The sequence below is a fragment of the Notamacropus eugenii genome, chromosome 5, assembly GCF_028372415.1.
Source record: "Notamacropus eugenii isolate mMacEug1 chromosome 5, mMacEug1.pri_v2, whole genome shotgun sequence".
Lineage (NCBI taxonomy): Eukaryota > Metazoa > Chordata > Mammalia > Diprotodontia > Macropodidae > Notamacropus > Notamacropus eugenii.
The window spans coordinates 345659304-345672688 of record NC_092876.1 but is presented as its reverse complement, the minus strand read 5'-3'; positions in this window follow the sequence as shown (position 1 = coordinate 345672688).

Sequence of the window (13385 nt, the reverse complement as noted above, 5' to 3'; positions counted from 1 at the left end):
TTACAGGTCCCAAGAATTACCTCTGAAAACAGCTGCATAAAAAACCTGAAACTTGGGATGGTGCCCCCTCCACTTGGGAAGCACAGCCCCACTTTAGCAGAGAGTTAAAAGTCAAGAAATAGGCTGGAAAATTAGCAAACAACAGAAAAAATTCTGAAGATACAAGTTCCTATGGTGACAAAGAAGATCAAAACACACACTCAGAAGAACATAGCAAAGTCATATTTCCTGCAACCAAAAACCCAAAGAAAAATATGAACTGATCTCAGACCATGGAAGAACTCAAAATGGATTTTGAAAATCAAGTAAGTTGCTGTCAGGAGTTGATGGCAACCTCTGCTGCTGACTCCAGTTGTAGAACCTCTGATGGCTTTTTTTTTTAACCTTTTGAAGCTCACAAGGTCAAAACCTGTTATTCTGTTACATCTCTGGACACTCATTCACCTAAGATCACGAAAAAATAAACATTTGAGACAGGAAGCCAAGATATCATGTTTTCTCACAATAGCGATAACGTGTCTTTCTTGTTGCCAGGGAAGAGAAGGAAATCCAAGGTCAGGAAGGAGGCTAGAAGAATAAGCAATTGAACAAACAAAAAAGAACCTCAACATAAAAAGGTGGGATTGTGACAATGACATTCAAGACACAACCCCCCCAAAAGAGAAATAATCCAAAATATCAATAAGCAAAACCTCAAAAAAAAATAGCTTGTGTACAAATTCAAATAGAATTCCTAAAAGTTAAATATTTTAGAAATGAAATGAGAGCACCAAAAGTAAAAATGGAAAATAAATGAGAGCTACAGAAGAAAGAATTAGAAAGGGAATTAACAGCGTGACATGAATCATAATACCTTACCTGTGCCACAAATACTGGAAAATGTAAATGAACCAAAAAAGAGCTAATGACTACATGAGACAAAAAGAAATAGTAAAGCTCAAAATCAAAAGACAGAAAATGCAGACGACTCCGTAGCAAAAATAACTGACACGGAAAACAGACAGGGAAGAGATAATTTAAGAGTCATTGGACTACCTGAAAGCCATGATCAAAGAAAAGATCATAGACAACATATTTCAAGGACTCATAAGACTGCCCAGAACTCTTAGAACCAGAGAGCAAAATAGAGATCAAAAGAATCTACTGGCCACACTATGAAAGAATACCCCAAATGAAAACTCCCAGGAACATTATAGTCAAAATCCAGAATTTCCAGGTCAAAGAAAACAATATTCCAAGTATCCAGAAAGAAAGAATTCAAGTGCCAACGAGTGACAATCAGGATTGCTGACCCACCACTATAAAGAATCAGAAAGCTTGGAATTCAACATTCCAGAAAGCAAATGATATAACCATGTAGTCAAGAGTAACTTGTTTAGCAAAACTAATTACAATCCTACAGGGGAAACATGAATTTTTAATGAGACAACTTTCAAGAATTCCTGATAAAAGATCTAAGCTGTATAAAAACTTTGAAGTAAAAACACCAGAGTCAAGAGAAACATGAAGAGATAAGCATGAATGGGACTAGACAAGAACATAATGCTTGCAATATAATATGGGAGGATGATACATATTTTCTCTCTGAACTTTATCATCATCAGAAGTCACAGAGGAAGTCTAATTAGACAGAAAGACTGAGAGTGATATTATATCTTGATATTAAAAGAATGGAAAGGAAGTCCCAGAGGAATATAGTGTAGTGGGGAATTGAAAGGCAGGTCAAGGGAAATTATCCCACATAATCAAGGTGTGAAAATAGAAATCTATGTAAACAATGAGAGAGGGTTAAGGTGGAGCAGTTCTCTATCATCTGAACTTGGCAAAGTAGGGAAGAATATACACATACAAAAATACAGACAGTTGAGTACAGAAATATATTTCATTCAACAGGGAAACAGGAGGGAAAAAGGAGAAGGGAGTGGGGGAAATAAGGGGGAAGAATAGATTAAGGGAGGAATTAGTCCAAAGGAAAATAAACTAAGGATGTACAAAACTGCTCATAGCTTTTTGGGGGTAGTAAAGAATTGGAATCTGAAGGAATGTCCCTCAATAAGGGAACAATTGAGCAATCTATAAAATACAAATGTGATGAAAGAACTATCACACTGTGAAAAATGATGAAAAGGATCATTTCAGAGAAACCTGGGAAGACTTGTATGAACTGAAGCACAGTGAAGTTAACACAACCAGGAGAACAGTTTATACACTGACAACAATATTGTAAAGACAATCATCTTTGAACACTTAGGAATTTGATTAATGACCAATTACAGTGATTCAGAAACTCATGATGAAACCTCTACGTAACTTTTGATAGAGAAGTGAAGTACTCAGAGTGTAGAAAGAGACTTTACTTCTTTTTAATATGGGTAAAAACAGAAATTTTCTTCTACTTAACTCTACATATTTGCAACAATTTTTCCCCCCTTTCCTTTCTGAATCTCGGAGAATTTGGGGTGGGAGGAAAAGAAGCCAGACTTTTGTTGATAAAAAAATAATTTAAATGAAATAAAAGACATATAAGAGGTGATTTCAAGGGCAGTCATCAGAAAATGAATATGAAAGAACATGGTCTTTTAATAATAGTGTAAGAAGTGCTGAAACTCAAAACAAGCCTCAGAATGAAGTTTATGAAAAATACTAAAAATAAAAAGAAGAGCATTTTAAGGTATGTTGAGGGGAAGAAGAAGATGAAAGAAGTGATAGGAGTACTGCTCAGAACTGTGATGTATAAAAAGTTCAAGAGACATAATTCCTGGGTAATGAATCATTTTATTAATCATTCCAGCAGATAATTAATTAACAGGGTCAGTGGTACTCTCCAATGCCAAAGATCCCTCATGGAACTCACTCAATGCTTATATGCCCTTGGAGGAGTGGGTATTGCTGAGGGTGGAAATCATCTCTGATTGGTTAACAATTAATGAGAGCATGTATATTATAATGAGAGGTGGACCTATTCAAATGAAGGGCTATGGCTCCTGACTTTGATCACTCAGTTTTGGTCAAAGAGACTTATCTATACTCATATCACTCATCTGACAAAAGGGAGAATCTGCATTTTCCCAAACAGTGTAAAACACAATGGGCTACAATCCATCAATTCGCCTACTCTAAAATTTCTTTACCTTTTGAACAGATCTTAGTTTTTTCCCTCTCATTATCAGCCCCACACTTCAAAGACTTCCTGAATAACCTGCAGGCACTGATTTCTGAATGAAAAAATACGAAAGGAGAAAAGACTTGGTCCTAATTCAATAATTAGTTATTGTGTGTGTTCGTCCTTCATTACTGAAGAAGACCATGCCATCAGAGAAATAATGACATGACTTGCACTTGACTTTGGTTTTTTTGAGTGAGGGAAGGCTGTGCAGGTCACCAGCCTCACTTCTCCTCCGGAGCCATCTGAATCCAGTGACCAGATATTCATCAAGATGACTGGAGATGACCCAGGATGATTGGTTAAGTGACTTGCCCAAGGTCACACAGCTAGTGAGTGTCAAGTGTCTGAGGTGAGATTTGAACTCAGGTCCTCCTGGCTCCTGCACTGGTGCTCTATACACTGCACCACCTAGCTGGTTATTAGTTATTAATAAAAGATAAAAATAATTATTTCTCTTAGAAGACAAGTTCCTGGTGAGTAGGGATTGTTACATTCTTTCATCAGTGCCTTTGTTGAAATACACACAGAGACATAGACAGACACAGAAACACACATATATGTGTGTATATATGAGAGACAAGAGAGAGAAAGAGAGAGCACCTAATACACAAAAGGTGCTGAATAAATACTTGTTGATTGGTTGCTGAGAATAGCTAGTATAGTATAGTGGTCAGTGGAGAGAAGGAAAGAGCGCTACTTAGTTTTTATTTTGCTTTCGATTTCTCTAAGGAGAATAATCCAATTGAAAAATAGAGCACACAAAAATGTTAACTGAGTTAAAACAGAAAACAAATAAGGAAATGGTAAGAGAACGCTTCATTGCCTTCAGTAAGTTTAGGTCACCAGGCCTGGAAAAACTACATGGAAAGGTATTGGGGGAGTTGCTAGATGAGATAGCTGAACCATCATTAGTGAAAAAAAATTGGAGAGAGTTTCCTGCCAACAACTCTGCCTGAGGCTGACCTTTCAGTTACCACATACCTGGGAACAAAACCCTGAAGTGTGCACTAAACAATAATGAGTAAGAACTTGAATGAGAAAGCAACAATTCTGCCATGGGCAATAAGAAAGGAAAACTTTCAGCAAAGAGGACTAGCAATGGCAGACGGAGATGAGGCATGTGTGACCTACAGGACTCTATGTCTGCAAGCAGTGAGAGCAGAGGACTCCCTTAAGAAAGTCACAGCTTGGGAACCTGTGAAACCTTGAGAAATAGCAGTGAGGAATAAACCTGTTTGCCTGAGTTTCCTTATCTGTAAATTGAGCTACAGAAGGAAATGTCAAACTGCTTCAGTATCTTTGCCAAGAAAACCCCAAATGGGATCATGAAGAGTTTGGTATAATTGAAATGACTGAAAAACAAAAAACTCTGTATTTTGGTGCCAGAGCACTCAGACTCAGACAACCAAGACCCAGGGGCTCTAAGAATACCTCTATTTTGAGAGTCTAAAAAAGGCCTTGAAGATCCAGAACTTTGATCCCCCCCGCACCCAAGATCCAAAGGAGCCTAATCTAGAATAGGTCGCTGCAAAAACCCAGGGGACTTAGGGTAAGACCAAGCAAGTCCAATTACCCCACCCAAAAGCTCAATAGGGCTTTCTGGTCCTGACATGGAGTGCCACTTCAGAAACTAAAGTTGGAAAGATGAGAAAACCAAAGAAAATACTTCCCAGTATCAAACCTAGAGATCCCCAAAATGAAAGTGTAATCTCCTAACAGTTGTAAGTGGAATCTCAAAGGAAAAAGTAGATTTTCCACCAAGATGACACGAATAATTACAATAAATGAGACAAGACATAATAAATCATTATTGGGATAATGTCATCATCCTTTAAGGTCTCATCAGCCTTACTATTCCCTCTCTGTCTTCTGTCTCTTTGATTGGAGGGAGAAAGGGGCCTTGAACTCCAAACCTCTTTTGAAGGAGAGATCTCAGCCCAGATAACTTCTCATTTATCATCTGACCGTACCATTTGGTGATTTCACTAACTAATTTTTCCACTATACTCCTCCACCTGGTACATGACTATTGATTAAATGAAATAAAAGCTCTTTAGGAAAGATCTGGAAGGAGAACAAATAGCTCAGAAGAGAAGCAAACTAACCGAAAACTAGAATAGACAACAAAAATAAATGATTGTAGAATAGCAAGAAATATTAAAGCAAAATCAAAGATTTAAAAAATAAAAATGTCAGATATCTGACATGTAAAACAACTGACCCGGAAAACAGGTCAAGGAGAGATATCTTAAAAATAACTGGATACCCTGAAAATCATGCCCAAAAAAAGCATGGGCATTATATTTCAAGAAATAATAAATGAAAGCTGCCAGATCTATTAGGCAGAGAACAAAGTAAAGATCAATCACCTCCTGAAAGAAATCAAAAGAAAAAGTCTCAGGAGCATCATAGACAAAATCCAGAGCTCCTGCAGCACAGAAGAAAGCAGTTCAAGTACCACAGGACCACAGTTAGGATTACCTAAGACATGGTATTTGCTAACAAAAATAAGAGACCTTGAAATACAATAAGTCCAAAGGCAAAACATTTAATCTTATAATTAAGAATAACTTATCCTGTAAAGCCTTGGCAACAAATCACATATGGGGCGATACTAGGGGTAAGAGGGGTCCTTAGTGTCAGACAGGTGGTGAGAGGAACACCTAGTTGAGTCTGGGGGGCTGGGAGGGTGGTAGTACCCTCAACAACAATAGGGAAGTTTGGAAATGAGTAAAGTTTAGGGGAAAAATAATGAGTTTAGTGTTGGACATGTTAAGTTTAAGTAAGAGAGGGGTTGAGTATGACCCTGAGACTGTGAATCTGGATGAGTGAAAGAACTGTGGCAGTAAAACAGAAATTCAAAAGGAGAATGGATTCATGGGGAAAGATACTGAGTTCTTTGTTGGACAAATTGCATTTGGATTGTCTATAGCACATTCAGTTCACATGTTATATAGAAAGTTGGTGCAATGGGAATGATGTGTGTGTGTATCCAGTCCCAATATCTCCCCTGAGATATATATAAAATATATGTATATACACATATATGTATAAGTATGTATACGTATACATTTACACACACATATGTGTATATATACACAATGCGCACACATATACAATGTATATATATACACATGCATAGATGTGCTTGCACATATAGAGTATATATGTGACTAAATATACATATATATGCGTGCATACATACATCTCCTTGTGTATGTATGTTTGTAGAGGGGAGAAGGAGAGAGAGAGATTGAGAGAAACTGAAGTAGATGGTGATAGATGAGAGAGAGAGAGAGAGAGAGAGAGAGAGATAGTTAGACTTGGGAACTGCAGAGAGAGAAGACAAGCCAAGGTAGACTTTCAGGGTATGTCCAAAGTTGGAAAGCATGACATAGAGGAAAATCTAGCAAAAAAGACTGAGAAATAGTCAACAGACAGATAGGAAAACCAAGTGATAGCAGAGTCACAAAAACTCGGAATGGGGAATGTATGAAAGAAGAGAAAATGGGCCACTAGTGTCAAATGGTGCAGAGAAGTCAAGAAGGATGAAGATGGAGACCACTAGATTTGCAATGAAGATATTACTGGTGACTTTGAACAGCACAATTTCAGTATTTGCTATTTGTTGTCATATGTCATAGCTGAATCTGTTAGTTTCACTTGAATGTTTTTCTTTATTATAAATAAGGATTCAACTGTGGTGCTGGTAGTGTGTGGGAAGGGAGGGGAGGTTGAGAGGAAATGACTGCCATACACACATACACACACACACATACACACACTCACACATACACACATTTATGGCAATAATACAACTTCAAAACTTAAAAAGAATTAGGTTGAGTGTCAAGACCACAGAGTGGGAGTTGGAAGGGACTTCAGAGGTTATCTATTTCCAACCATCTTAATTTTTCTCCTTTTATTTTTAGCACTTAAAAAATATTTATTGAAGTTTTTTGCTTTGTTTTGTTTCTGTTATTATCATTTCCTATTTAATCCTCCACTCCCAGAGAACTATCCCTTTCAACAAAGGAAAAGAGTTACTCAAAACAAGTCTCATTTTAGAGATGAGGGAACAGAGGGTCAGGGCCTCAGTTACCCAAGTCCATACAGGTGTGTTACATAGGAGAGCCAGTATTTCAGCCTCCCCCAGCTGACCCCACATGCAGTCATCTTTCCGTTGTGCCGCAGTTCTAATGTGTCCTACCCATCTGATACTCAGCCAGCAACAGTGTTGTGAAACAATTCTTTCTGTTCATCATCATTTAATGGTTACCAGGTGTTCACTATTCCTGTGGCGTCATAATTAGGTCAATGGAGCTTTGACACAAGATAGAAGAAGCCTAGTATAGCAGTGAGCATGCTGGACCTCGCATCAGGGTAGATCTGATTTCAAATCCCATCTCTACCTCTTGCTAGCTGTGTAACCTGGGCAGGTTGCTTAACCTCGCTGAACCTTATATTATCTGTAAGTCTGAGATTATCTGTAAGCTAGGTGGTGCAGTGGATAGAGTACTAGCCTTGGAGTGAGGAAGATCTGGGTTCAAATCCAGCCTCAAACACCTATTAGCTGTGTGATCCTAGGCAAGTCATTGATTGATTCCAATAAAGATAACAAAATAATTTATTAAGCACCTATGTGCCATGCACTGTGGGGATTTTTAAGAAAAGGAAACATAATTCCTGTTCAGAGTCTGATAGAGAAGACAACAAGTAACCAATTCTATAAAAAGAAAATATATACAGGCAAATTGAAGGTAGTCTCAAAAGGAAGGCACTAAGATTAAGGAGAGCTTGGAACAGCTTCTTGAAGAAGATAAGATTTTAACTTTGTCTTGAGAGAAAGCAGGGAAGCCAGGAGGTGGAAACAATGTGGGAGGGAATGCCCAGAGTCAGGAGATGGAGTGTCTTGTGTGAGGGAAAGCAAGGAGGATGATGTCACTGGATCATGGTGGATATGGAAGAGTAAAGCATAAGAAGCTTGGAAAGGTAATTAAGGGTCTAGGTTACGATGGGCTTTAAAAACCAAACAGAGGATTTTATATTTGATTGGAGGTAATAGGGAGCCACTAAAGCTTATTGAACTAGAGTAACATGGTAACAAGGTCTGAACTGGACTTTGGGAGACAGACTCCAATGGGCAGACATGTGAGGCATGCAGGGCGACCAGACGGCTTTTGCTAAGGGAGTACTGACAAAACTAGGAAACTGATTTAACCTGGAAGGTAAGAGAGATTGAGGGCTGAGAATAACACCAAGGTTGTAAGCCTGGGGACTGGGAAGATGGTGATACCCTTGAAAGCAACAGGGAAATTAGGATGAGTGGAAGCTCCTGGGAGAAATAAAATAAATTTCATAGTAGACATGTTGAGTTTTAAGATGTCCATGGAACATCCAGATCAGGATGTATTGATGACAATCAAATAAGAAAATTTTGTAAAACACTTGCAATCCTTAAAGCAACTAAGAAAATGTTAGCTCTTATTATCCTTATCCTTGGACATTAGACAGGTATTTGAAACAGGGTACAGAACACTGCTCAGACCTCAAAAACTGCTCAACAATACATGACATTAGAGTGGACTACGCCAACTCTTCATTTATACTCTCTAAGATGTCTTGAGTTAGCAATACATTTTTTAGCTTTTACAGTTTTGTTGCATGCAAAGCAAAAACTTATGAACTCTTCAAGAAGTTTAGTGATTCTGCTTCTATAGGTCCACTGAGGCAGATCATAGCCCCTTTTTGTCCTCAGTAGACAAGTCTTCATTGTTTGCTGTGTTGCTCCCTCCCCACCACCATGCTCCCAATTTTCTGGTGTGGCTGTGTCTAACTCTCCATGACCGCATTTGATGTTTCTTTGGCAAAGACACTGGAATGGTTTGTCATTTCCTTTTCCAGCTCATTTTACAGGTTAGGAGACTAAGGCAAACAGGGTGAAGTGATTTCCCCAGGATCACACAGGTAGTAAGTGACTGAGGTCAGGTCTTCCTGACTCTAGATCTGGCACTCTATCCACTGCACCTACTTAGTTGTCCACCTTCTCTCTTTGACCAGAAGCCTTGTGAACATTCCCAGTTTAGCTTAGGCTGGCTCTTGTTTTCCCTGGTGGATGCTCAAAACCTTTCCAGCTTAGTAGAACCTCCTTGAATCTTTGTACTCTACTGGCATAGCCAGAATTCATGTTTACACAGTAAGGAGACATGAAAAACAGACAAAGATATTTTAATGTTTAATAATTCTACTCAATCTAAAAGTCATACAATCTTTTTGATTTTATCAGTTCAGCATGATCCTAACTTCTCTCCTCCCTCCTCTCCTCTCCATATCTCCCCTCTTCTTCCCTCCCCTCCCCTCTCCTCTTCTTGTCTCATTTTGCCCTAGCTTTTCATTGATAAGGCTCCTTTGAAGTATAGGAATTATTTTTCCCTTCTCTAGGGTCTAACGGTTGCCACTGCAAGTTGTCAGGGAACTGTAGGGCCCCTGCTGTGGCCTTAGACTGACAATTGGAAGATCCAATTTGCAAGGCAGGGTGGTCGGGTAGTATAAAGTTGCTTAATTTAGTGGGAAATCAAGCTGGAGTTAGAAATATAGGTATGACTTCTGTTGATGATGCTTAGAGGATGAGGACTGGTGAGGAAGAGAGGGTATAAGGAAAAGAGGAAAGATGAAAAAAAACTTAGATTTTAGAGAAGTACAAAGGAATCAGGAGTGGAAAGGAGGTAGAAACTAGAAAGGCAGCAGCAGACAGTGTGGGACCTTGAGTCATGGAAGACTCATTTCATAAGTTCAAATCCAGCCTCAGATCCTAGTTCTGTGACCCTGGGCAAGTCACTTCACCCTATTTGCCTCAGTTTCCTCATCTGTAAAGTGACCTGGAGAAGGAAATGGGGACCCCCCTCCAGAATCTTGGCCAAGAAAACCCCAAATGGGGTCATGAAAAGTTAGACATGACTAAACAATAAAGAAGCTATGGAAATAGGAGGACAAAAAGATCTCCAGGCTTTCTGCCTCTCACACATGGTACTCCTCTTACCCACGGACTAACTAGACTAGATGTGAGGTCTCTGTTTCACCCCTTCTGGACTCCGTCACTGATTCAGTCAAGCATACCCTGAGCTCTTTGAATCACTGACTAGACTTTCCATGGAAGTGCCACTCAAAAGTACTCCTAGTGATGCCTTTGTCAGGAATGATAAAAGCCTACTTCTATGTGTCACTTAACAGTTTACAAAGCATTTTCCTTACAACAGCCCTGTGAAGTACATAGTGAATATCAATACTTCCACTTTAAAGATTAGGAGAGATTAAGTGATTTATTTGCTCAAGGCCAAAATAATAGTAAGTAGGAAATCCTGTACAGAAGCTGCTAGGTAGTGTCTAGTAGATGAGTACTGAGGCTGGAGTCAGGAAGACTTGTTTCAAATCTTGCTTCAGATGCTAGCTGTGTGATCTTGGGCAAGTAACTTAATGTCAGTTTTCTCAATTGTAAAAATGGAGTTAACAAATAGCACACACCTCTTGTTGTAAGGATCAAATAAAATATTTGTAAAGTGCTTGTTATGGTACCTAACACACAGTAGGTATTATATAAACTATATAAATGCCAGATATTATTGCTTCATCCCAGTATACTAGTCCAGCCCAGGTCTAGGGTATATTGGAAGGCAGTTTTCCTAGAGAGATGTAGCAAAGAATCATGTGGAGAACTGCAAAATATGGCCAGAAGGGAAAAGGAATGGATGTAGATGTTAATTATAGGTATATGCCAGGAAACTCTAAACTTATTTTGGATATTAATTATCAAGCTATTTACTCTTCTGCTGGTTTCCAAGGAGACTGCCACCTCTGCCATTGCTTCATAAGAACGCAGGTGGTATGTGAGATGTTCTGCAATGCAAATATTCTAGGTCAAGGTTTAGAAACAGCCTGACCATTTCAGTGAAACCCAGACAGGTATCAAACCCATAAGGAACGATGAAGTAACAGATGGTTTTGAATATACTTTTGTTATAAGAGTGGGAAATATAGTTGTAATGGAAAGAATACAGGATTTGGAGCTAAGATTTCTGGTTATAACACTCTCTGGCTGGGGCACCTTGGGCGAGTCACATGGTGTCTATGAACCTGTTTCCTTATCTGTCAAATGAAGATAGCACTTTCATTTTCTCCAAAGTATTTTTATATCTTAAAATATTATTTACATGTAACCTTATTATTCCTTCTTACTTAACTGAGAACTATAGTCAATCCTCAATTATCTGTGTGGGAACTGTCATGGCAAAATTTTAATTGTGGCTTGCGTTTTCTAAACTACCTCCCTTCATTGTCAGCTGTGTTTAATATCCATTAGTGATATGGTAAGGAAATTTGCTGTCCTTCAGTCATTTCTTCAGTCATGTCTGACTCTCTCTGACCCCATTTGGGGCTTTCTTGACAAAGATTCTGGAGTGGTTTGCCATTTCCTTCTCCAGCTTATTTTACAGATGAGGAAACAGGGTGAAGTGACTTGCCTAGGGTCATAGCTAGGAAGTGTCTGAGGCTGGATTTGAACTCCTAAAGCTGAGTCTTTCTGAGTCCAAGTCCAGTGTTCAAACCAATATACCACCTATCTGCCTAAAACAGATACTACTATTACATCATAAAATTAAATCAATATATGGGCTACAGGGATCTTTACATATGGTTTAGTGGCTCCCATTTCTTTTTTGTGATTTGATACTAATGGTCTAGAAAACTAGATTAACAGCCAAGAGACCTAGGTACTAGTTGTGCCACTAATTAGCTATATGACCCTGGGCAAGTCACTTTTCTCCCTTGGTGTCATTTCTTCATTAGTCAAAAGAATAGGCTGGACTTGATGATTCCCTGGGTTCCTTCTCATTCTAATATTCCAGGAAATTGAGGACAAGAAAATGAGGAACCTCTCTTTGCTAGAACAATTTCCAATGTCATGCTTATCTTATCTAATTTTTAAAATGTTATGACAACTTTGGAATCTTGCCTTCTGAGAGCTACGCTGTCCCCTAAGGTGGCCATTTTTACGAGTAGGAAGTAAATAAACAAACATTTCTTCAGTGTTTCTTTCAGTGATTCTCTTGAGAATCAAGAGCTCTTTCACCTTTAAACCTGTCAAATATTTACAGGTGACGGTCTCATAATTGCATCACTTGTATCCAATTCTGAAAATAACCCCATGCCCACAGATATGTCTTTGGGTCTATTAGAAGTTGTTCAGTGGCTTGTGACTCTCACGGGAGTTTCTACTTTTGTGTTGCTAGGCATACTCTGTGTATTTGCTGTTAGGCAGGTCTATTCCCAGAGTCTAGTAGTATCCTTTAACTTAAACTTAGAAAAAGTATTAAGTGCTCACTATGTCCACTACATGCAAGACACTATGCTGGGGACACAACGGCAGAGCTGACAAACGCTTTTTGACTGAAAGTTTATATCCAATCTGCCCTCTCTTCTATCATCCCTCTCTGCCCTTGTCTCCATCTTCTCTTTGGTCCTGTAGGGCCAAATAACTTTCTATACCCCATTACCTGTATGTCTTATTTCCTAGTGGCAAGAACAGTACGCCACAGTTGTTCCTAAAACTTTGAGTTCCAACTTCTTTTCCTCCCTCCCTCCCCACCCCTTCCCTTTAGAAGGCAAGCAATTCAATATAGGCCAAATCTGTGTAGTTTTGCAAATGACTTCCATAATAGTTGTGTTGTGTAAGACTAACTATATTTCCCTCCATCCTATCCTGTCCCCCATTACTTCTATTCTCTCTTTTGATCCTGTCCCTCCCCATGAGTGTTGACCTCAGATTGCTCCCTCCTCCCCATGCCCTCCCTTCCATCATCCCCCCCACCCTGCTTATCCCCTTATCCCCCACTTTCCTGTATTGTAAGATAGGTTTTCATACCAAAATGAGTGTGCATTTTATTCCTTCCTTTAGTGGAATGTGATGAGAGTAAACTTCATGTTTTTCTCTCACCTCCCCTCTTTTTCCCTCCACTAAAAAGCCTTTTGCTTGCCTCTTTTATGAGAGATAATTTGCCCCATTCCATTTCTCCCTTTCTCCTCCCAATATATTTCTCTCTCACTGCTTGATTTCATTTTTTTAAGATATGATCCCACCCTCTTCAATTCACTCTGTGCACTCTGTCTCTGTATGTGTGCGCGTGTGCGTGTGTGTGTGTGTAACCCCACCCACTACCCAGATACT